The sequence below is a fragment of the Dermacentor variabilis genome, chromosome 6, assembly GCF_050947875.1.
Source record: "Dermacentor variabilis isolate Ectoservices chromosome 6, ASM5094787v1, whole genome shotgun sequence".
NCBI lineage: Eukaryota > Metazoa > Arthropoda > Arachnida > Ixodida > Ixodidae > Dermacentor > Dermacentor variabilis.
In genome coordinates this window covers 131586867-131608786 of record NC_134573.1, presented here as the reverse complement: position 1 = coordinate 131608786, position 21920 = coordinate 131586867, and the positions used below count along the sequence as shown (strand labels likewise).

Genomic DNA, 21920 nt, shown 5'->3' with positions numbered 1-21920 from the left:
TATTGCACACACAGGGCGCAGATATAAGTGCGAAGATGCTCTTGCGATACAGAACACTCGAAACGCGTGTGATTTGCATAGGAAATGAGGAGAACGAAGGGAAAGCAACACAGAAGGTTACGCTTCGGGGAATATATATATATATATATATATATATATATATATATATATATATATATATATATATATATATATATATATATATATATATATATATATATATATATAAACGCGTATGGAATGGTTCGTAAAACGTAATTGGTATATCTAGGCAAGCTCAGATGGGAGCGGGACTACGGCGTATACAGTTTCGCATGCATAAGACGCAACCCTTATCGCGCTGTGAATTCCTGTATTTTGCCTCGCTCGCTTTAGAGCAGAAACTCGGTACATACGTGGCTATGGGCAAGTACGCAGCTACGCGATCGAGATGCACTGTAGATGGTCGAAGACGCGAATAGCAAAACAGAAAAACTGGTTCACGCGCATCTAGCGCAAAGGGGGGCGCGGCTCGGTGTATTCTTAAGACCCTCTTTTTATCTACTTCGGCGCTTTAGCCACTCTAGCTGAACTTTCCGGCTAATAAAAAAGTTGTCCCAGCTCTTCGTTCACTTTTCAGTGTAACTAATGGTTTTTAGTGAATGTGGGGCCGAATTCCATTTTTTTTTTCGTAAGTGCTCTTCGCCGTTGGCCTGTCGCCTTCTTTATTAACGTCCGGCTTCAGGAATGGCTGGAATTTTCACTTACGAAGAATACTATAGCGTGAAAGCGTTCTTGTGAATACGGGCCCTGGCTTTCCTCCTCATTGAAAAAGGATCTGCCTTCTTCGAGTGGATATGAACAGAACTCGCCACCATGCCTGCTCATGTTCTTGATTTCATTCGAGGAACCACAGAAAAGCGCTGTGACTTTCCTGCGATCTCGCTTGCAGCACACTGCGCATGTCAGTTTTGTTTTCAAAACCAAACATACTCTGCCCCTTCCCTCCACTTCACGGGCACCGGATGCTGTCTCAGCGAGCAGACAACCTGGCCCACCTGAGCGTGTACGTGCAACTGAGTGTGTGCCGCCAGGTATGCGGTTGATTGTTGGCCAATCCTCCATGATGGTATGTGCAACTATGACACAATGGGTACAGAAGCCTTCAATGCATATTATATATACGCGCGCCCTACTTCCTCTATGTGCCCGCATTTCTCGCCAACATGCTTCCTTTGACAAGTATCGCGCATTGCCTTCTTGCTTGTGATGCAATACATCCGCTATATACTGTTGCTACCTCGCCATCTCAAACAAGCTTCGCGTGATTTACATTTCAACATTTTTTTTTATCTCAGTTTATCTGACGTATCCCTTGCGTATATATAAGCGTCGATAGTACGTCACCAGGGCTGTATGACAGTGCTAATATCATGGTCGAAATGCGTAGCGCGAGGATGCCGCAGTTTTTAGTGGCTACCTGGGGCACATTTACCCCGCATTACAGCGAGGTAGATGCATGGTTTGCTTACAAATTCGCGGTTGCTGCTTCATTCTAAACAGGCTCATCACCACAGTTTCTGCATTCACTTCCGCTATGGATCAAATAGTGGCGAAAAAAAATATCGATAATTCATGTAGCAACAGCTACGTGTTAGTGCTTGTATAGAGTAGCAATCCGGAAGAGTGTCTGGCTGACTTTCGAATCCTTTCCTTTATCTTTTATTGGCCTAACGATCGACGTTCCTTTCCATATATAGCCTGGTCTCACGGTCTCCGTGGTCTCTGTAGGCGTCTCGCTACTCCATATGGCCAGAAAGTGACATGGTGTAGCTGTTGAGCAAAACGTGAACAAGGTGAATGCAGGAGCCAACGTTTCGACAAGTGGACTTGTCTTCTTCAAGGCCTTGAAGAAGACAAGTCAACTTGTCGAAACGTTGGCTCCTGCATTCACCTTGTTCACGTTTTGCTCATCGTCTTGAATTCCCATCTCCCGCATTACCCGTCTTTTCCATGGTGTAGCTGTATACTTCATAATAACGCGAAGATAGTTCTCGATTTTGCCAACGTGCATTATACCGAGTTTTAGCAGCAACAGTCGAAGTTACCTGTAAGGATCACCACGTAAAAAAAAAAAAAAAAGAAGGAGAATTGCGGAAACAAGTGGACGCAGTATTGAGAGCGTAATTTCTGTCATTGTGCCATCTAGAATATATATGCTCGGCTTTAAAAAAATGTCTTGCGGTATATTACGCGCCAGAGCCACAATATGATTATGAAGCACGCCGTATTGGGAGGCTGAGGATTAACTTATACCACCTAGGGTTCTTTCACATGCACCAAAAGCACGGTACACGAGCGCTGTTCCTTTCCGCCCACATCAGAATGCGGCCGCGGCAGGGGTCAAACCCTCGACCTAGAGCTCAGCAGCGCGAACCCATAGCCACGGAGCTATAGGCTGTGGCTGATTACTGCAAATCAATGGTTGCACATGGCAATATATAAGAGTGCTCATGGCACATAGTTTTCATCATTATTATTTTTTTTTAATTTAGGGCAACTGGACAGCTCTTATGCCGTCTCGAAAAACGATTGCTTTTGGGAAGTGTATGTGTATCACACAAGGACAGCAAAACAAGTAGGCACATTGTTCTTTTGTTTCAAGGAAAGACACTCGCTGCTGCAGAATATAACAAATGAATGTCATCAGCCCAGTTTGTACCTTTTCAGGAGCCGCTGTACAGAGCGCGAATTCAATAATAAGGGTTAGCTAACACATCTAACCTGCCACTAGAAGTCATCACTCTAAGAAAGTGCAACACATAAACGACCCTCGCGGAAACCTCGCCTAATTCTGCACAGTGTCAGTGTGGCTTCTTCTGCTTCTCATCAATTGACACGGTTTCCTTGCGGGCGCAAGATGGCTATCACTCATTCACTCGCTAACAGTCGCACCTAAGCGCAGTTCTTTCAAGATTCCGAGCGTCTTTCCGCCACACCACTGTCGCAACAAGGACCTGAAGCTTCCGCGCCCAATTGACTCCCGCAAAGAGCGTGGCGTGCTCCCATGGTGGAGTCGTCGACCCATACGGCGCCAGAAGAAGAAATATAGACATTGACTGGGCCGTGAGCCAGTGATGGGCACCCCTAGTGACGGAAAAAACGAGCCTGCGCGGCCATTAAATCCGCATCCGTCAGCGGCTGCAGGCTTGGTCCATAATCGCTACCTGCCGGCGCAAGCCAGAAACGAAACGTCGACGACACTATCTTCGATCCCCCGGCCGCCGCCGCCACCGCCGCCGCTGAAAGTGCAGGAAACGATCGGGCACCTAGCGGGTCACCGCACGCCCACTGAGCTTCGTCCCCCTCCCCTCGGACAATTAGTTAACGGTGCTTTGTATTCCAACGGCAATCGCGAGGGACGATTGCACGCACGCACAGCCACACAACCGTGCCTTCGGGGCGCAGAATGTATAACGCCGAGCGACTGACTGACTGCCTGCCTGCCGTGCACGGGGGAGTCCCGTTGCATGCTTGCGGAGGGGCACGCATTGAGGAGCATCGCTGTGAAGACACCCCTGAACGTCGCACACGCACACGCGCGCAGAAGCCGACCCCCGGGTTTATCGCAATGAAGGGGGGAGATCTCGAAAACATTGCAGTGCGCGAGGCGCCCTCGCATGATGGATGAAAGGCGAGCCACGAGGCTGAGCTGCGACTGCGGGTACTCGCCGGTCCCTCGCACTATCCGACGACCTCCCTGCCCCCGTGTTCCTCCTCCGCCCTTCTTTTCCTCGATTCGTCCTAGGCCCTGGATGACTTCCCGCTACTTGCTGCGAGACCTCCTATCCGCCTTCTTCGTGAGCGAGAGGCGCTGACGACGTACGAGCAGAGATAAAGGCGCGCGCGCGCGCGCAGTTGCGCGTCGTCGACGACAGGGCGGTGATTGGGCGCAGCGGCCCGCCAAGACGGATTGAGACCTCGGGCCGTGAGAATTACGGGGTTTCGCCGCTCCGCCGCCGCGCTGTCGCCGATGGTGCGCCGGGACTCCCTGATAATGTGCCGCCGAGGCGGGGTCCTATCAGTGGGCGTGACATCGCTTGGCTCTCCTGGCTGGCCTGTGGCACGAATACCTCGTGCCCCCAGCTACGTGCCGTCTCTGCGGCTCTGTATTGGCGAGAACTTGTGCGAAAACAATAAAGGTATCGCAGAATCCGTCCGTTTCTTTTTTCCAATTTTTCTTTTTCGTTGAACGGCATCAATTGCTAGCCTAAGCAAGGACACTGCCGTAGAAGGCACCAGTATACTTCTATCTCCGGTAAAGACAGTGAAGGACACTTATTTACAAAAAAGCATTTAAGTCGGCCTGAGTTCTATTTTGGTCTGACCCGCTACTATGCACTGATAAAGGGGGACGAGGAAGCAAAAGGAATGATGAGTGATGATGATGAAGAGAAAGACGTACGTACGTATATGACATGCGTTCCGACGTGCGTTCTCACATCCCTAAAGCCATCTATCTCTGGTAACGATTTGCCGAACTATGTGGCCGTAACTTCTCTGAACTATATGTGCTTACAGAAATAGTCAACGGCAACGTGAAGTAGCCTTGAATTATTTGCAAACAAGTTATTCATTAAAAACTGAGCAGCTTGATTTAACAATCGTAACAAGAGGTGTAGTAATTATTGATGTGGCTTCTACACATATATACCTTGTGCGAAAGGGATGATATTACACAAACATTTATAAAATAAAGCCGGCTTAGCGTGAAAAGCTGTTCAGGCCTAATGTAATCATGTCTTGGGGTTCGACCAAGTGTTTTGCAGTCTATCGACACGGCAATCACTCTGCACTGACACATATAATTTATTTGGTACCCGATCGATTTTGCGTAGCCGTGACATCTTGTCGACGATTGGGGAGCGGCGTTGGTTGTCGCCAAAACATTTGCAGCGAGCCAACAGTGGGATGTAGTCACACCTAAAAAAGCGTTCCTAGCCGGCTGACTCCTCCCCGAGTTGCCGTGTGGGTGCCCATACGTCGCAGTGGTCGCACAAGCCACGTTGTCGCCGTCGACGAGAGGCGCTCTCGTAAGGAAGACGATATATATATATATATATATATATATATATATATATATATATATATATATATATATATATATATATATATATATATATATAAGAATAAAAAGCAATCGTTTCAGCACAGGTTCACTGCGCCTATAATAAGGCACACTCAAGAATGGCGAACACGCCGGTAAATTTAAGGCAACTACATGACGAAAACCTGCCATCGCATATGGTGTATACCATGTTTCTTCTTTCTTTCTTTCTTTGTTTACTTCAGGCGGGATGCATATGCCGTGGTCGAAATTAGGCGCGGTTAACCGGGGATCACGTGGACTGCCTGCAAACACTCGCTTCCTGCTGCTCCATTTGACTTCTACAAGTACTGGCGCGCTACGACTGATAAAAATTATTGAGAACGAGAACAACGCGAACCTACCGACTCCAACTTCGGGCAACCTGCGGGCATCACTCAACCGCGCCGCGTCAGAGGAACGGCCTTGACCGCATCTCGGACGTCCTCCGACAGCGGAGATCAGCGCACGCATCTCGCGTAGATACAAAACAAGCAGAGGATATAAAAGGGACGTTGTACGGACTGCGCCGGTTGCACACAGACGGCACCCCGCCGAGGAGGACCCTCGGCGCGCGATCAGGCAAACGCAGCCTTGTCAGCGCGCCCGCGGCGGGGCGGCAGAGGCAACGTTCTGCGAACCGGGCTGACGCACGAGAGCGCGATCGCGGTCGTGAGGACGGCCGCTCGCACGCTCGCTCGATCGCGCTCGGCGGGCTCCCCCGGAGTCGTGAGCCCCGCACCGCACTCAAAGACGGATGCTCCGAGCGCGCACCTCGGAGAGCGCCTTACTTTCTCCACCCGCGAACGCGCAGCGGGAACCGGGGAAGCCGAAGACCGGATTCTTGCGTGCCCGACGAGAGCCACCGGCCCGCCGACCCGCCTTTGAACGGCTCATGACGGGCGCGAGGCGAAAAAGAAGTCGCCAGGCGTCTGATGACGTGATGAGCCGAAGAAACAAAACGAACGAGAAATTGCGCTACCTGAAGCAGCATGGACGTGAAACCTGGCCTCGCGATAGAGTGAGTGTATCGGGGGGGCTTCGTGACGGTCATGTGTCTGATTCGGATTTCGTACCAGGACGTCACGGGCCTCCACAAGCTCCCCTTTCTCTCGTTGGGAGGGTGCGCCCGGGTATATAGAATCCTCAGAGGGCAAGACGTCCGGCACTTCAACGTTCCCAAGCTCTTCTTTAGAAAAGGCACACCGTATAGTAGAGACTATGGACTGCCAGTCGAACGTCGTACAAAGATGTCGCGTGATTTCTGTAGATCACGGTTGGTGGCCACTCCCAGTCGGCCTCTCCTGAGCCGATATACGTATAGGTACAGGTGAGTCTTCGCCCCACCGAACGGACGATACCTCTGAAAGTGTCGCGACCAGCGGGTTTGAGAAGAGAGGCTCAGCTTCTTCGACATATGAAGATGACTAATCAAGCTTGAACAGTAAGAACTCTCCTATGGAGCAATCCTGCATAACTACGATGACTGCCAACAGTCCTGATCACGAGCTATCCTCTAAAAAGAGGAGGAAGAGGAAATAGCATTCACTAGATTGAAGAGAAATAATGCCCTAGTCGTGCATAGAGAATGGGACAGACGTCGTAGGTGGAGGCTATGTAGGAACTAATTTTCACCGTCAAGAGTATTTTATCGCGCACTGAGAGTTCTGCAGTCAACTTTTTTCACCCTCGTTCAAACGCGGCCGAAGTGTCCGCGAATGAATTCATAAGTTATGGTTGTCAGCCATAAAAAATTTAGCTGGACAGTACCGAGTTTTGAGCAAACATCCCGACTCCCGAGTCCCGACTCGACCCAGTCTGGACCGCCAGCCAAATGTCCCCGACCGTTTTTTTAGTACTGAAAGGTATTCACTAAACAAAATTTATTTCTTACAATTCCCGACAGTTCAGCATCACTTTATTAAGCATGAAGTGCTTTTACCTCCCTTTGTCGGCCACTTTCGAGTGACCTTGAGCCAGAAGTCAAAGCCGTTATCCGGACAAGTTACGAGAACAAAAGGAGACCATCCGGGCAACCAGTTAAGACAACATTACATGCGCTAGTTACTTCCCCAAACAAGTTACAAAAATATGGCTTCCGAGTTATTTCTAATGTTTGTTGCAATATCGAGCCGCCTTAATTGTTTAGTGGCTATGGCGTTGGGTCGAGATCGCACGAGGTCGCGGGATCGAATCCCGGCCACTGCGGCCCCAGGTGGTCCAAATTACCACATTCCGCCACTATACGGTGTGCCTCATAATCAGAAAGTGGTTTCGGCTCGTAAAACCCCATAATGTTTGCTCACAATTTCACTCAAACTGTAACTTTCAGTACGCTGAAGTTTTATTTGACACTTCCAATAGCGACGTTCAAAAGGCAGGTACAGGTAACTACACGCCACTTGACTGTCATCTTCTGGGGCTGAGTGTTCTTTTCAACGCCAGCGGCCTGCGAGTTCCGCGGCGCGCCGGCAGCGTCAGGCGCACCGCGAACGGCCGTTTGACCGAGACGCCACTTACTTTGAGATTCTGCCAGTGACAGAAAACCATTGCGTCCATGTGGACCAGTGCATAGTATGGCGTGGTGCGGTGTAATGTGGCGGGGTGCGCCGTTGCGAACATGCACTGCACACATTTTAAGATTGTGGCTAGTATAATCTCCAACCAGTCTGCTTTGCCGGTAGCCATTTCGTGCTAACACCTACTCTCGATTACGGGAGAGCCAACAATCTTTATCTTTTGCGTTGTGTTGCACTGCCACGATAACATGGTGTGCCAGTTCTGTAGTTGACCCTATAACCATTCACAGTAACTCCACCTGTACTGGTAGCCGTTTTGGCCAGGAAACGGACAGCAAAAAAAAACTTGTGAAACTTTTTTGCAAGTATACAGACCAGCCCAGACTTTGTCCACTCCACAGTTAGCAACCATACCACAAGAATGCTCAGCAGCGGAATGCCATTTTGATGCCGTAGCACAGTATCTCACACAGAGAGATTTTCAGCTATAGATGACATCTAGAAGAACACGTTAGCCCATAAAATGATTCCAATTGCCAAATTTACACGGTTTATAGACATAGTTCGTAACTGCGTCGTGTTGCCCGATGATTATGAAACATTCATTGCACTCATCTGACCGAAACAGTATAGTGGTTACCGCACAGGTTGACTAGAGGGTATAGGGAAAGTTAGCCTGATCAACAGACCTCCTTGGCACTTACGGAAAGACCGCGGACGAATTAAAGAAAAAAAAATGCGGGCTTGGGGCGGTCTTGATTGCGGGTGAGCGATCGAAATGGCCTGCACGTGCAAGAACGTTTTGCCCTCAGCAGGGACCTTAACGACCAGGTATAGCTACGACTGCGCGAGCGCTAACTACGTGGTACCACGCGTCTGGTCGAGATGCCAGCAGCCCTCTCAATGGTCCAAAGCCGCCAATTGACCAGGCGATGCGTCATCTGAAGGTCGGTGGTCAAGTGGTGTTCGGTGTTATAGTCTGCTCTACGGCTCAGGAAGACACCGAGACGCCCAGGCCCAAAAGACGTCGTCGATGCAAGCGCGCGGCTGTTGAACTGGCCTGGAGCAACAAGAGAGAGAGACGAAAAAAAAAATAACGTAAGCGAGAAGAAACTGTAACGCGAAAACCACCGATAGTGCTCAGCCATCGAGAAAGAAAGGGGGTCGACAGCGGGGGAAAGAAGACAACGTGCAATTTCCTTGGCACACAAATCACTTTTATGGCCGCAGATGTTCCCTTTTTATTCGGTCTCGGTCGTTCGGAGAATATGCTTCCGCAGGTGAGAAGGCACCATACGCCGAAGTTGCCCCGAGGACAGCGAGGGAAGCGGTATCTTTAATCGGGCCTGCAAAACCCGCGCGCACATTGTCGCGCCAGAGGCGCACGGTGCCGATAATGACAGCGGCCGTTCAATAACATGGAACGAAGCAACTCTCGCCCTCTCTCTTCGGACAACGCAGTGGTAAAGAGCTCACAGAGATCTCGCGATCCTTTACGGCATGTTCGGGCGCGAATTACACATCCAAGATATAGGAGTCGGCCGTTGGGTCCTTCGGTTCTTGTATACAATCACCATGCGTCACGTCTGTCTGGTGCACCTATACAGGTGCCTAGCTATGTGTCGAAGCAATTAATTCTAGCTGGTGGATGCCCGTGATAAGCGTTTCATTACGATGTGATTTGGTCTCCGTGGGCGGTTGCACGTCCTTTTTATCTTTCGTCATGTTCGGAAGTAATAAGCACAGAGACTACGTCGATGAACGCAAGCTGTTATGTATGGCGCGCGAATAGAGTATGTACGCGGCTAAAAACAACTGTTGCACAATTGCTAACATTTGCTGCTTTTCTGTAGAGAAAACGTCAGACGCGTGAGTTGTTGCCTCTGACACCTTGGATTATTGTTTACAACACCATATTGGGGGCACTGTAGGGAACAGTGCATTAGTGTTTCCGACATGGAGACTAAAGTATGTTACACACACACACAAAAAAAAATAATGTGTAGAGCTAAAGGCGCACCATTAACCGATTAGTGATCATGCACTCAAGGGTGGATATGTGACTGTTTCTTCGGAATAATTTGCATTGCAGCTGAATGACATCAAGTGATCGACGTTGAATAGAATTGTCGTAGAAATTCCCTGTGTCACACAGCAGCGTGCTCGTTTCCTCTGTGGTTAAAGGCGTACCGAAGGCGCACGAAAGAAAACGCTACCTTAAACTGGACTGTTTTATCGAATCTCTGTATTCACAGGTAAGTGCTTTGAGTTGAAAACGTGGATTTATGACACTGCAAACTTATGCAGTGTTGTTTAATTCTCGCGTTTTGAGCCATTGGGAGAAAGCAGAGTCGCCATGTTGGCCAGTCAGACAACAAAGTGCAATTTAACAGTGTCCTAAATGAACCAAGGGCGGTATTTTACACACTCCAAAAGATGTCAAAAAATCAAATATACTTGAGCTGATAAATTCGGCTTGTAAATGTTTGTTGCTGAAGAATGACCGAAAATGAGGAAAATCTGGAAGTCTAGAATGTCGCGCTGACGGCATTATCATTGCAGTTTGGGTTATGAAACTCTCGTGCACAGTAAAATAATTTACACCCTTGATGGTGAGAATTGCGAGTCATAACACCCTTGAAGGGTGTTTTCATTCTAGAAATATCCCATCATCATGACTTCTTGCGAAGCGTAGGGCAGTTCTAGATGTCATAACACCCTTTTGCCCACCAAAAGGGTGCACTGACTAAGGATATTGGGGGTGGGTGCAAGGGTGTTTTTGTTTATTTTTATTACATTCACAAACATACAGTTGTACAAAGAGACAGCGTGTCCCACGGCACTACAAACCAGTGGCGGATCCAGTAGCGGGCCCTCCCCTCCCCTACCCCAACCCCTTCCCCCCGAGACATGTCGGACTTTCAATGCCGACAAAACTCCTGAAGACGGTTCTCCACCGTTTCACTGTCTCTTTTGATGAGCCATTTTAAATATGTCCCGCGAAAAACATGTTGCTGAAGCACTACTATTATGTCATAGTGGCACACAGTTCTCAAATGTCATCACGCACAAATTCCGCGGGATCCAAAAGCACGCACATAATTTTTCTAGTATTGAATATTTAACCAAAAAGAAAAATGTTCAAAACGTTTTCAGCAAGGCAGAACAAGTGCAGCTCTTGCTTGTGGGACGCCAGCAATCCAGCGAAATAAATAGGCCACGTGACAGCATGCAGCTGGACGCGCCACAATCGCTCCAAAGCAATGCGGTCGTGTAGGTTTCTTTCAAGCACAACGAAACAGGCAGAAAAGGGGGCGACGAACCCTACTCGGACAAAAGATACGCCGATTCGGGAAGATTTGACCCCACCTGAGATTCTTTCGCGGAATCAATAACCCCAATTAGTTCTGCTTCTCTGACGTTTAAAAACAAGGTAGCTTCGTAGGCAAACTTGAGCCTTCTCACCCACCACAATGCTTTGATCAAGCAGCCTCTACAGAAAGAGCCGTGCAAAACGCTCATGGCTTCGCGTCTGCGTCAATTTACGAAGCTGGCTGTACAAGAAGAAACTATTAAGTTTGTAGTTGTATAGGAAAGGAAAGTTCTACTGGCTTACAAACAGCTGCCAGAACGGAGTGCTCAAAAAGAAAGAGAGGGAAATGTGAGAAAGTATAGAGAACCAACGTACAATTTGCGATGCATACAGTATTTGCCACACCGACTAACAGTGCTATTTACTCAAATATTTCCCCTCCCAAATCGGAGACAGTATTATTGCCTGCATGGATAGGACATTGAGCCAATCATTATAGATAGAATGAGATTCCAGAAATTGGCGGGGCATTTGCAGACCCATCTTTGTCCACGGAACAGTGGCGAGGCATTTTTCAAGTCTGCGCGCGATTGTCCACCTGCAAAGTACGTTCGAGATGTCTTGGCATATGCAGACCTGCGCGAGACTCGCCCGTCTCCCCTCGCGAGACGGGTAGGACAGGTGCACATGCTGAATACGGGAAATACTTTGTAGAATGAAATTGAACTCTGTCAAAACACCAGAGCTCTGGATGACAGGTTACGGTGTGCGCAGAGGCGTTCTGCTAGATTTTAAAGCGACGCTTTCTATGCCTCCTCCCTTATAATTTCCAATTCTGCTGCTCCTGCTGTCACTGCCTTGCCAGCCGCGGCGGTGGGTGGTTTGAGAGCGTGCATAATGTACATGAGAGGGACTCAGGGAAGGCGTGTGCGAGCCCTTTTAGCGAGAACTTCGTGGGCATCGCTACAATACTCTCTGAACCCCTTTGGCCGTCATAATGCCCACTACTAAACATGGCAACAGTTGCAGGCAAACAATAATTTACTTCAAGGTATGAAAGGGCACGTTTCTGCTATTTCTAAAAAGTAAGCACCGCGCAGTTTTGTGCACGTGGATCACTGACTCAGAGCATGCAGAGACTCAAAGCCGCACTAAAGCACCGCAGCGTCAAGACGACAACACGCAAACGGCTGTTCGGCAAATCAGCGCTTCAGCCCCGATGCGATGCGCTCGTGTAAGGGAATTAGAGCGTTAACTTTCACGTAAGCTACGAAAAATGGCGCGCAACAGCGCCTCGAGCAAGCACGTCTTTCTGTATTATAACATTCAACATCACATCACGACTGTGGTAGGCCGTCAACATCATCGCCAAATATCGTCAGTGAACGCAAATAGAACAGCAAGCTGCGCTTATGTCGATTCCCACAGTGCGTGGGATCTGCCTCTGTTTATAATAATAATAATAATAATAATAATAATAATAATAATAATAATAATAATAATAATAATAATAATAATAATAATAATAATAATAATAGTAATAATAATTGCTCAGAGGTAGCTTAAAATAAATAGCCTCGAAAGTTATATACACACGTAGTTTAAAAGAATATATGTATTTATGCCTTGAAAACGAAACCGAAATCGCAATAACTTCGACCGACGGATGTCGCCGCGATCGCTGCTGAGAGTCGCGGCGGGCCGCCGGGTGCACATGTGTGTGTTCTCCGTGACAGTCTTGAAGTTGTGAGTAATTAGATTGTTTTTCGCTACGTTTAGGTTGCACCACCTCGTTGTTTTCGTGTACTTTTGTGCTCATCGACGCGAAGGGAGCATCTGGACTGAAGGCGACGCGATTATGCGTGAGAAAGAAAGGCAGTAGCGGCCTACATCGGTGTTTCTTTGTGACAGTGTGTTTACTATGCCTACGACGGCCGTCATTCGTGGTCAACGAGAAAACATCTTCCATTCAGCCTGGACAGTGATGAAGTGGACTTTTTTTTCGGCGGAATCCATCGTCATCATCGTCCATCCACTACGTAAACGAAATGGCGTGCCCAGAGTACACATCGTGACAGCGCTCCGCCTTCAAACCGAGGGCCTTTTGCAAGGCGCATGGACGGCTCATATGAAAGGTACGTACGTGGTCACATTCAGCGTCGCGTTTTTATGGCGCGTCATTGTGGTAGTAATTTTCGCGTAATTTCTTTAAAGGACAGCACAAGGTGTGTTGGATGCGAGTGTAGTATGTGTACTTCAGGCGGAGCCTACGGGCACCGAACGTGAAAAAGAAATGAAAATATATCGGATGTTTCATTGTTCGTGTGTCCTCAACTAATTGTGACAGCACATAGAGTTGTAGAGAATTAAGTACTGTTACGCGTCAGTATACAGCGCAGGCAGGTAAATAATACTTTGGTTTGGCTAATTCATTCTGTTGCCTAAGATGGGCGCATACTTATACCGGTGTCACACGGCCACTTTCGATCACGATTGAGCCTGTTCTGGATTGAAATTTTCGACCGCGATTGGCTCCCGTCCGCAGATTCAGCAAGGAAGCCGAACGTGACCAGAAATTCGATCCCAGTCAGGATCGATCGCGGCCAAAAGTGTGCAGTGTGACAACCGTATTAAATGTCGCTTGTGTATTTGCACTCGTTTTGTTCTTATTTTTTATTTTTTGTCCCAGGTCACGTGGTAGGTAATGACGCAGGTAGCTTGCAATGCTTGTGCTTTCATCGCTATAACTAATACAAAAGAACCACAACATCCCGGCTATGTGGTTATCCTTCGTTTTCAGTTGTACTCGTTTGTTCTAGAAGATTTCGTGCCGTTGCGGATGAACGCGTGGTTGCGCTATTTGTTTATTAATTTATCTTTTCGTATAAATAAGTACACCGAGCCTGATCATATTTTTCTCGACCTTGAACTCGTTTTTTTGGTTTCACGCACGCATGCTTATTACTACTACTATTTGTTTTCTTGTTGTACGACTGAACCTTGCCTAAGGCGTCCTGTCAGTCGTCGACAGTATTTCTGAAATGAACTGCACTGAACATCCTACGGCTATTCTATGTTTCACTACCTTATTCTAATGTCTAGTTATAAAGCGTATGGTTATTGTAACTATTCTTGGCTTGTATATATGTATGTATTAGGCTGGTAAATGCTTAATTGTGTTTGCAGTTTTGAGAGGTTCTTTTATTAAGTGGTCAATCTCGAGTGGTATTAATGGTGAGTTGTTTTCTTGTGCCCATGCAGTTAGTCAGCATGAAGCAATTGCATGGGAACCGGCTGATTGTCTTGGGCCTACACATTGCTCAAAAGGCAGTGAAGATGTCTGAGCCAACAGGTATACTTTTTTCATCACAATTGGCCTATATATTTTTTCCACAGGAGGATGAAGACTTCTCCCAGTGAGCTCCAATTACCTCTGTCCTGCGTTAGCTGATTCGAAGTGAAGCCTGCAAATTTCCTGACTTCATCATACAGTCTAATTCTCTACCGTCCTTGACTACCCTTGTCCTCGCTTGGCATCCGTTCTGTAACTCGAATGTGCCACCGGTTATCTGCCGTATGCATTACATGGTTGAAGAAGGCACTTGGGCTAGTTGGTGCTCATCGCAGACTCTAGACATCAATAACTAGCGTGAAAAAGACGACAACATAAAGAAGCACATAAGACAAAACTTTAGACTTCAACTGAAATTTTTGCTGCACAGAAACATGGGATGCACAGAATGTCGACCAACGTAAACAACACAGGAGCTATCGGAACAAATTGATGAACAGGTTAATTTCACATACGAACACTCTTGGTAAGAGCCAGGGACGGCTGCTCACACACCTGTTCCCCACTTTCTTTATGCAAAGCGGTTCGTATATTTCCCTATGAACCTGCTTCTGGAGCTGCCTGAGCGCACGATTGCTTTGAAACTGCTTGGTGCATGAGCACGTATGGCGATAATTGGCCAGGTGGCCACTAGCCACTAAGGCACTGAAAGCAGCCCTATGTTCCCTCAAGTCAAACAGGTCGGTGTTTAAAAGACTGCTTCGGGGAACCAAGATAGGGCAGCTGCCAGTGGCTGGTGGCCATCTGGCCAATCATTCCTGTAGGTGCTCATGCACTGAGCAGTTTCAAAGCGCTCATCTGCCCATGCGGCTCTAGAGGCAGGTCGACATGAAAATATTCGAAGCACTTTGCATCAAAAAGTGGGTGATAGGTGTGTAAGCACCCCTTCCTTGGCTCTCACCAAAAAGAGTGTTCGTATCTCGAAATGAACCTATCCATCAATTTGCTCCGATACCTCCTTTGTCAGACAGGGAAAGGGAAAGATGAATGTTGCTTCCATCCGTTGAGGTCGCATCCCCTGAATCCTATGTTTCTGTGTAGCCAAAATTTCAGTTGAAGCCTAGAGCTCTGTCGTGTGTGCTTCTAGCTGTCGTCCGCTGTTTTTCTTGCGCTAGTGCATGATGTCTCAAGTCTGCACTACATAGCCTGACCAGCTCCCTTCTTTACTCGTTATGTCAGCTAGGATATCAGCTCCTTCGTCTGCTTTCTGAACCACGCTGCTCTCTTCCTGTTTCTGCTGCCATCAGGATGGGAGTGGACATGACAAATGAAACTGTGTCATTTAGACAGAGGAGCAGTGAGACTTCCTGTGCTTTACCTTTTGGTGTTGTACATAAATGTTGAAATTGCACCAACACATCTTTTTCAACCTTGTGATTTTCCCATAGCTGTGACAAATGAATATATAGGCTTTAAGAAACTAAAAATGCAATTTGCCTAAGAAAAAGAATACTTTTGCACTTAAAGGTAATGTGTATGATGCTCTAACTCCTTTGATGCATGTGCCTTGAGAGGCGTTGATGTTGTTTTCATTTCTTTCGGTAAGCTTTACTTGATGGGCATGACTTTATATAAAGAAATAAGTTCAGAAGAAACCATAATACCTGACAGGCAGAATTGTCGAGATTGAGAGCCAAGTTTTCTTTCATGACATTTTTTTCAGGCTGTACTAGTTGACCCATGATGTTCAACAGTGCGGACTTGTACAAAGGATGTCGAAAGTGGCGAGAAATGGAGAAAAATGCTATCGCCTCTTTCTCCATCCTTTGTCGAGTTCACATTGTCGAACGTCATCGACCAATACCAACTAGCCTGTTTGCTAGTACCTGTACTAGTTGAGCCATTTCTACTATGGTACCGTAAACCGAATGTGATAAATTCAAAATTGGTGCCTTTTCTATCTTTGTACAAGTGTTTCATATAATAGTTTAAGGCATTATGGTTGATATCATGTTTTGACACCACCATAACCTCATAAAATATCTTCATGCATGCGACAGGTGCCTCTTGTACAAGTTGCGTGCTGGCCTGATATGGAGAACAAACCTGGCAGGAGGTAGAGCACATGCTGTATTGTAAACAAGACGCACGATTGCATTTACTTGGCAGTTATCGCAATGTTTTCTGATATTTACCTGCAGGAACATTAGTTATCTCAGCTGCTAAGGACACTGGAAAGATACATCACTAGACACTGGGAGCAGAAAGAAAATCTGATTTTGCAGTACTATTGAAGTCATGCAACATTATGTCTAACCAAACTGGCAGGGATGCTAGCTGTTAAAAACAAAGGGCTGATTTCAAGAAAATTTCGCATTCCTAAATGTGTAAGTGAAATGCTCTATGCTTATAAGCTACAAAAGATTTCCAGGATAATCATGCTAGTTACACTGGCCATTTGCTAATTCAGTAAGCTTCACTGAAGCTTGTTTTAAAATTCACAGTGTCTTTATACAGGGTGATGATAGTAAGTTTTGTGGAATTTTTAAATATAACCTGTTGCATATAGCATAATTCTAGTCCTTGAGCAGGAATATTCAAACAGGCAGACATATCTTGCACGAGAAATTTAAACACATGTTCAACTAATTAACGAAAATCTATAAATTAGCTTTTCAATTACTTACTTCATGGCACATATAAACAAAAACAAAGTGGCTTAACCGAGGGGCCGATGTTTATTAATCTTATCCTAAGAAGCTAGCAAACACTAACACCAAGGACAACTTAGGGTAAATTACTTGTGATTAGTAAATGAAATAAAGAAATTATAAATTACTGAAAATGAAAGTGGATGAAAAAACAACTTGCCACAGGTGGGGAACGAACCCACGTCTTCGCATTATGCGGGCGATGCTTTACCAATTGAACTACAACAGGTGCCTTTTCCCCATCCACTTTATTCGGTATTTCTGTTTCCTAGTAGAACTCTAGGAGTGTTTGCCAGCGCCACCACATATATGAAGCACATATTGTAATTTACGAATCATAGCCAGTGAGATTACAAGATGCATCAACTTTGGAATTGATTTCCAGAATGACCATCAAACTTGCCGTAAAAATGCACTGTTGTTCCACTTACTTTTTTAACAAAATGTGCTTTCTGCACTGATGCACAAAAGTAATTGGAACACCATTGTGTAGTGTTCTTTATCAGGGAATTATTCCTAAACTGGTGTCATCCTGGAAGTTCAAGCACACACGTCTTCCAAGCTCACTGGCTACAATTGGTAAATTGCAATATGCGCAGTAAAATAATCAGTTACGAAGTGAATAGTGAATTTTTTTAATTAGTCGAACATGTGTTTAGATTTCTCATGCTAGTGATGTCCACCTCTTCAAATAATCTAGCTCAAGGACAAGAATTATGCCATCTGCCACAGGAAATTTTTTAAAATTCCATAAAACTTAAAAATGATCACCCTGTACAATGCTACTACAGTGCTAAACAGCCAGCAGCCTAATCATCACATTTAAGAATGCTGTAACAACACTGACAAGTGCACTAAAGTTTTCTGCGCTTCACAGATGAAAGATGTTGGCCATTAGAATGTTTGATCTTAGTGTAACTTACAATCAGATAACCAGCAAGATCAAGTGAAAGCAGATGACAAACTTCATACATGAAAGGCTTTAACTGTGCTTTGATTAAAATAGCTAAACTTCTGTAAAGCATGATGCATTCACTGTGTTGTTCCAGTTCAAAGCATCTAAATGATCAGATGCTAAAGAGTTCTTGCTTGGAAGATCTTTAGTGAAAACCTCTGTAACAAAAACGTCAGCAGGATTATGTGCTTGCTTAGTGGAGATGTCTTAAGATGATGTAAAAAGGTGTAGGTAGGGCTTCTAGTAGAGATGCCAACTAGTTCTGAGAGAGGGGTTGTTACCAGCCACTGTGTAGGTCATAGATTAAGAAAAAAATAAAGGTCAGCTTAGTGATGCTTAGTATAGTGATGCATGCATTGTTTGTAATAGTGAGTATAGCGATGCTTGCATTGTTTGCCTGGGAAATCTGATGAACAGCATCGTTTGTGCCTCTTGTTAAAAGAGCAAGCTTCTGTGAAAACGCTTATTTCTACTCCTATGAATGATGTATATTCCTGAGGAGGCAGGCAAAACAACAATGCCATGTGTTATATTAACCGATGAATGTAAGGTCATTGTTTAGGCACGTAAACCCTGCGAATTTGTTTTTGCCTTGTGGCCACCACCTCCTGTGAAATAATGGTTGGCATTTACACTATTGGTTTTGGGAACAAGGCATTAATGTCAAAGTACCTCTTGATGGTTACCCTGCAATGCATAGCGAAGCATATGTCTGCACCTTATTTTCAATATAACTTGCTTGTAGGGAAAAGCTGCAGTGAGATGATGTGGCTTCTCATTGTAAACTTATCGCATAAGACAGGATTGATATATTTCTAAGCAATTTATTGGACTCAACACGAGCATCTTTATTTGTGCACATTCCAAATTGTAGTTTTGGGTCAGATGTCACGCACGAAAACAAACTACCCAGCGTTATTGCTGTAATATGACGGCGGTTAAGGAAGTAATGCCTCCAAACACACTACTTTGCCAGTAGTACTGCAAACATTTTGGCTCTTTGTCATTAATGCACTGATGTTTAAGCTATAGAATGTCACATGCCCCATCTTCCTATCTCTTCGCATTCCAAAGTAATCGATCAATGCATGGCATCCAGTGGTGATGTCCGCTTGAAATAGCGGGCTGTAATTGAATTTCTCACTGCAGAAGGTTCTACGCCCTTCAACATTCATTGCCGTCTGAAAGCAGTTTACGGGTATGCCTGTGTTGAAGTCAGCATTGTGCGGAGGTGGGCAAGCACTGTGAAACATCAAAATCCAGCCGCATCAAACGTCCAGGATCAGCACCGAACTGGACGGCCCGCAACGGCTTCTGATGAGGATCATCAGCATCAGGCAGATGAGTTGAATCGGGTCAATCGCAGGATCAAGCAACACCAGATTCCAAAAACACTCACCATTTCCATTGGTTCAGTGAACCAGATAATTAAGAAACTCCTGGGTTACAAGAAGATTTGAACTTGTTGGCTATGTTTCAACTTCATGTCAGTCTTCAGTCGCCGTGGCACCCAACAAGCGCAAGTCTTCTTGTAACGCAGGTCTTTAATGATGTGGCTCACTGAGCCAATGGAAATGGCGAGTGTTGTTGCAATCTGGTGTTGCTTGATCCTGCGATTGCCCTGAGTCAACTTATCTGCCTGATGTTCATGACCCTCTTCAGAAGCCATTGCGGGCCGTCCATTTCGGTGCTGATCCTGGAGATTTGATGCGGCATGATTTTGGTCTTTCACAGTCCTTGTCCACCTCTGCACAGTGCTGATGTCAACACAGGCATCCCCGTAAACTGCAGTGAGATGGCGATGAATGTTGATATGTGCACAACCTTCCGCAGTCAGAAATTCAATTACAGCCTGCTGTTTCAACTGGACGTCACCACTGGATGCCATGAATTGCTCGATTACTCTGGAACGGGAAGAGATACGAAGGTGAGGTGACATTCGATAGCATAAACATAAGTGCATCAATGATAAAGCGTTCAAAATCTTTGCAGTAATATTGGCAAAGTAGTGGGCTTGGAGGCAATAATTTCTTAATTGCCCTCATTTAATTGTGTAGCCTCTCTCTCCTACATTCATGATGTGGCAGAATAAATGCCTTATTTTTTCGAAATAACGATTTCTTGGAAGTTAGTACCATCTGTGCTTGTTTTCTTTATCGTGGTCTTCATGTGATCTTGAAATATTAAAGTGAATGATGCAGGGAAGCGCTGCTTGTCATGTTTCGTGTACTTTTCCTGACATTGAATTACAACAAATCATTTTGCAGGTAGAAAACAAGCAGATGGCTACAGTGATCAATGAAGAAATGGCTTCATCTATGATGGCTCGCCTTAGGACATTGGAATGGAGCTACACAAAGGCATCACCAGCCTCGCCTGTGCCCTGGAACATTGGTTTGAATAAGACTGTTCTTCAGTGTAGAACGACCACAAGACTTGTCACCACATACAAGGCGTAGTGCAAGCTCTAAATATTGTACAGGTGGCTAGAATAAATGACCCTCCATGCAGTCACTCTTCCTGTATCTGTGGTAAATGGACCATTTCACGCAGAACACTCACACGTTCTTATGTGTTTTCTCTCAAAGTTGCTATGCCATGCGCTTGGAAACACATTACCTATTGTATGCACTCCGTACATAACATTTCTATGTGCTAGCCTGACTGTAGACTTACAAAACATACAATGAAGTGCATGTGTACTCGCTTCAATATGCCGTACTTCAACACCCTTATAGCAAGGGCTATTATATTGCTCACTACACCTGATAGGTGAAGGGGTAATATATTCCTGATCACACCCTTACACCCCATGGGTCGAAGGGTAATATGTTGTTCAAAACACCCTCAAGGGATAGGGTGTTATTGGAATATAGAATAACCATCATAAGGGTGTAATTGCCTATAAAACCCAGCTTTTTCTAGGGTGCTAGGGGGTTAGTTATAGACACACAAAAAAACCCTTAGGGGTGTAAATTATTTTACAGTGTGTGGGAGTTTTACGTTCATTTGTTCCTCCAAACAGCTTATATATATATATTATGAAGAAGGAAGAAAATATTGACAGCGCAATCTATTGGGCGATACTGCTGTAGTGTTTCCCCAATATTACGACTGCAAAGTGCACTATGCATCGCAATTCAAGCTCTGAACTTCCCGGAAAGCTTTCTGCTACCGACGTCGTCACTTCCGTTGCGTTGTATAATTTCTTTTTGTCGCATACTTTATTTTTTATGAATTACATTCCCCAATGTGTGTGCAGGAGGCGAAGCTATGCCATACCTTCGCAAAAAGCACTCGATTGAAGGGCACCATAGTTTAACTTGTCCAGCTGTGCTCGATCAACGAAACAGCAAAGGACAAACAATCAAACAAAGAAACAAACAAACAATTAAAACGAACGACGAAATTGCGGTTCCCACTTTAGCGAGAACACCGCGATGTTCATTTGTTATGAACAAAAAAACGCTCTGCGAGCGAGCGAGCGCAAACATTCTCAACGCACTGGCGGCGCAAGTGTGCCGAACGTGGCTCGCCGGTGGTCGGCATGTCCACGTCGAAAGTGACGGGAAACCTCGGGCGTCATCCGTGTTCCCTCGTTTGCCGCTATTTATGGTCGGCGCGGTCACGCCCGGAGCGAGAAAACGCGCGCACGCACCTCCAAAGCTGTCGTGTGCGCGGAACGGGTTGGCACGATCCCAGCACCGGGCGCACGAAAAAAATAAATAAATAAAATAAAATAAAATTGGACATCCGTCAGTCGGCATCTCCACGTTTCTGCCAGAGCACCGGCGACGAGCAGGTTTTTGACGAAGCCGAATTGTGTGGAGATCCACGAAACAACGCTTGTTGTCATCGGAAAAAAATTAGCACCGTATGAGCTATAGCGCAGAGTGAGGTTGCTCAAACAGTCGCTAGTTTGTTGGTGTAGTTCTTTTGTCACGTGATTCATTTGTTTCTTTCATCGATTCATTAGTTTATTTGTTTACTTATTTGATTGAATTG

At 45.9% G+C, this 21920-nt stretch overlaps 2 long non-coding RNA genes across 2 annotated transcripts in view; one reads left to right on the top strand and one right to left on the bottom strand.

Annotated features, from left to right (window-relative positions):
- LOC142584370 (uncharacterized) overlaps positions 1-21920 on the bottom strand; it is a 477159-nt gene that overhangs the window by 237836 nt on the left and 217403 nt on the right. The window lies entirely within an intron of this gene.
- LOC142585243 (uncharacterized) lies at positions 12657-20430 on the top strand. Its single transcript, XR_012829058.1, has 3 exons — positions 12657-13092; positions 14219-14309; positions 20183-20430. It is a non-coding gene; the product is annotated as an uncharacterized LOC142585243 (long non-coding RNA).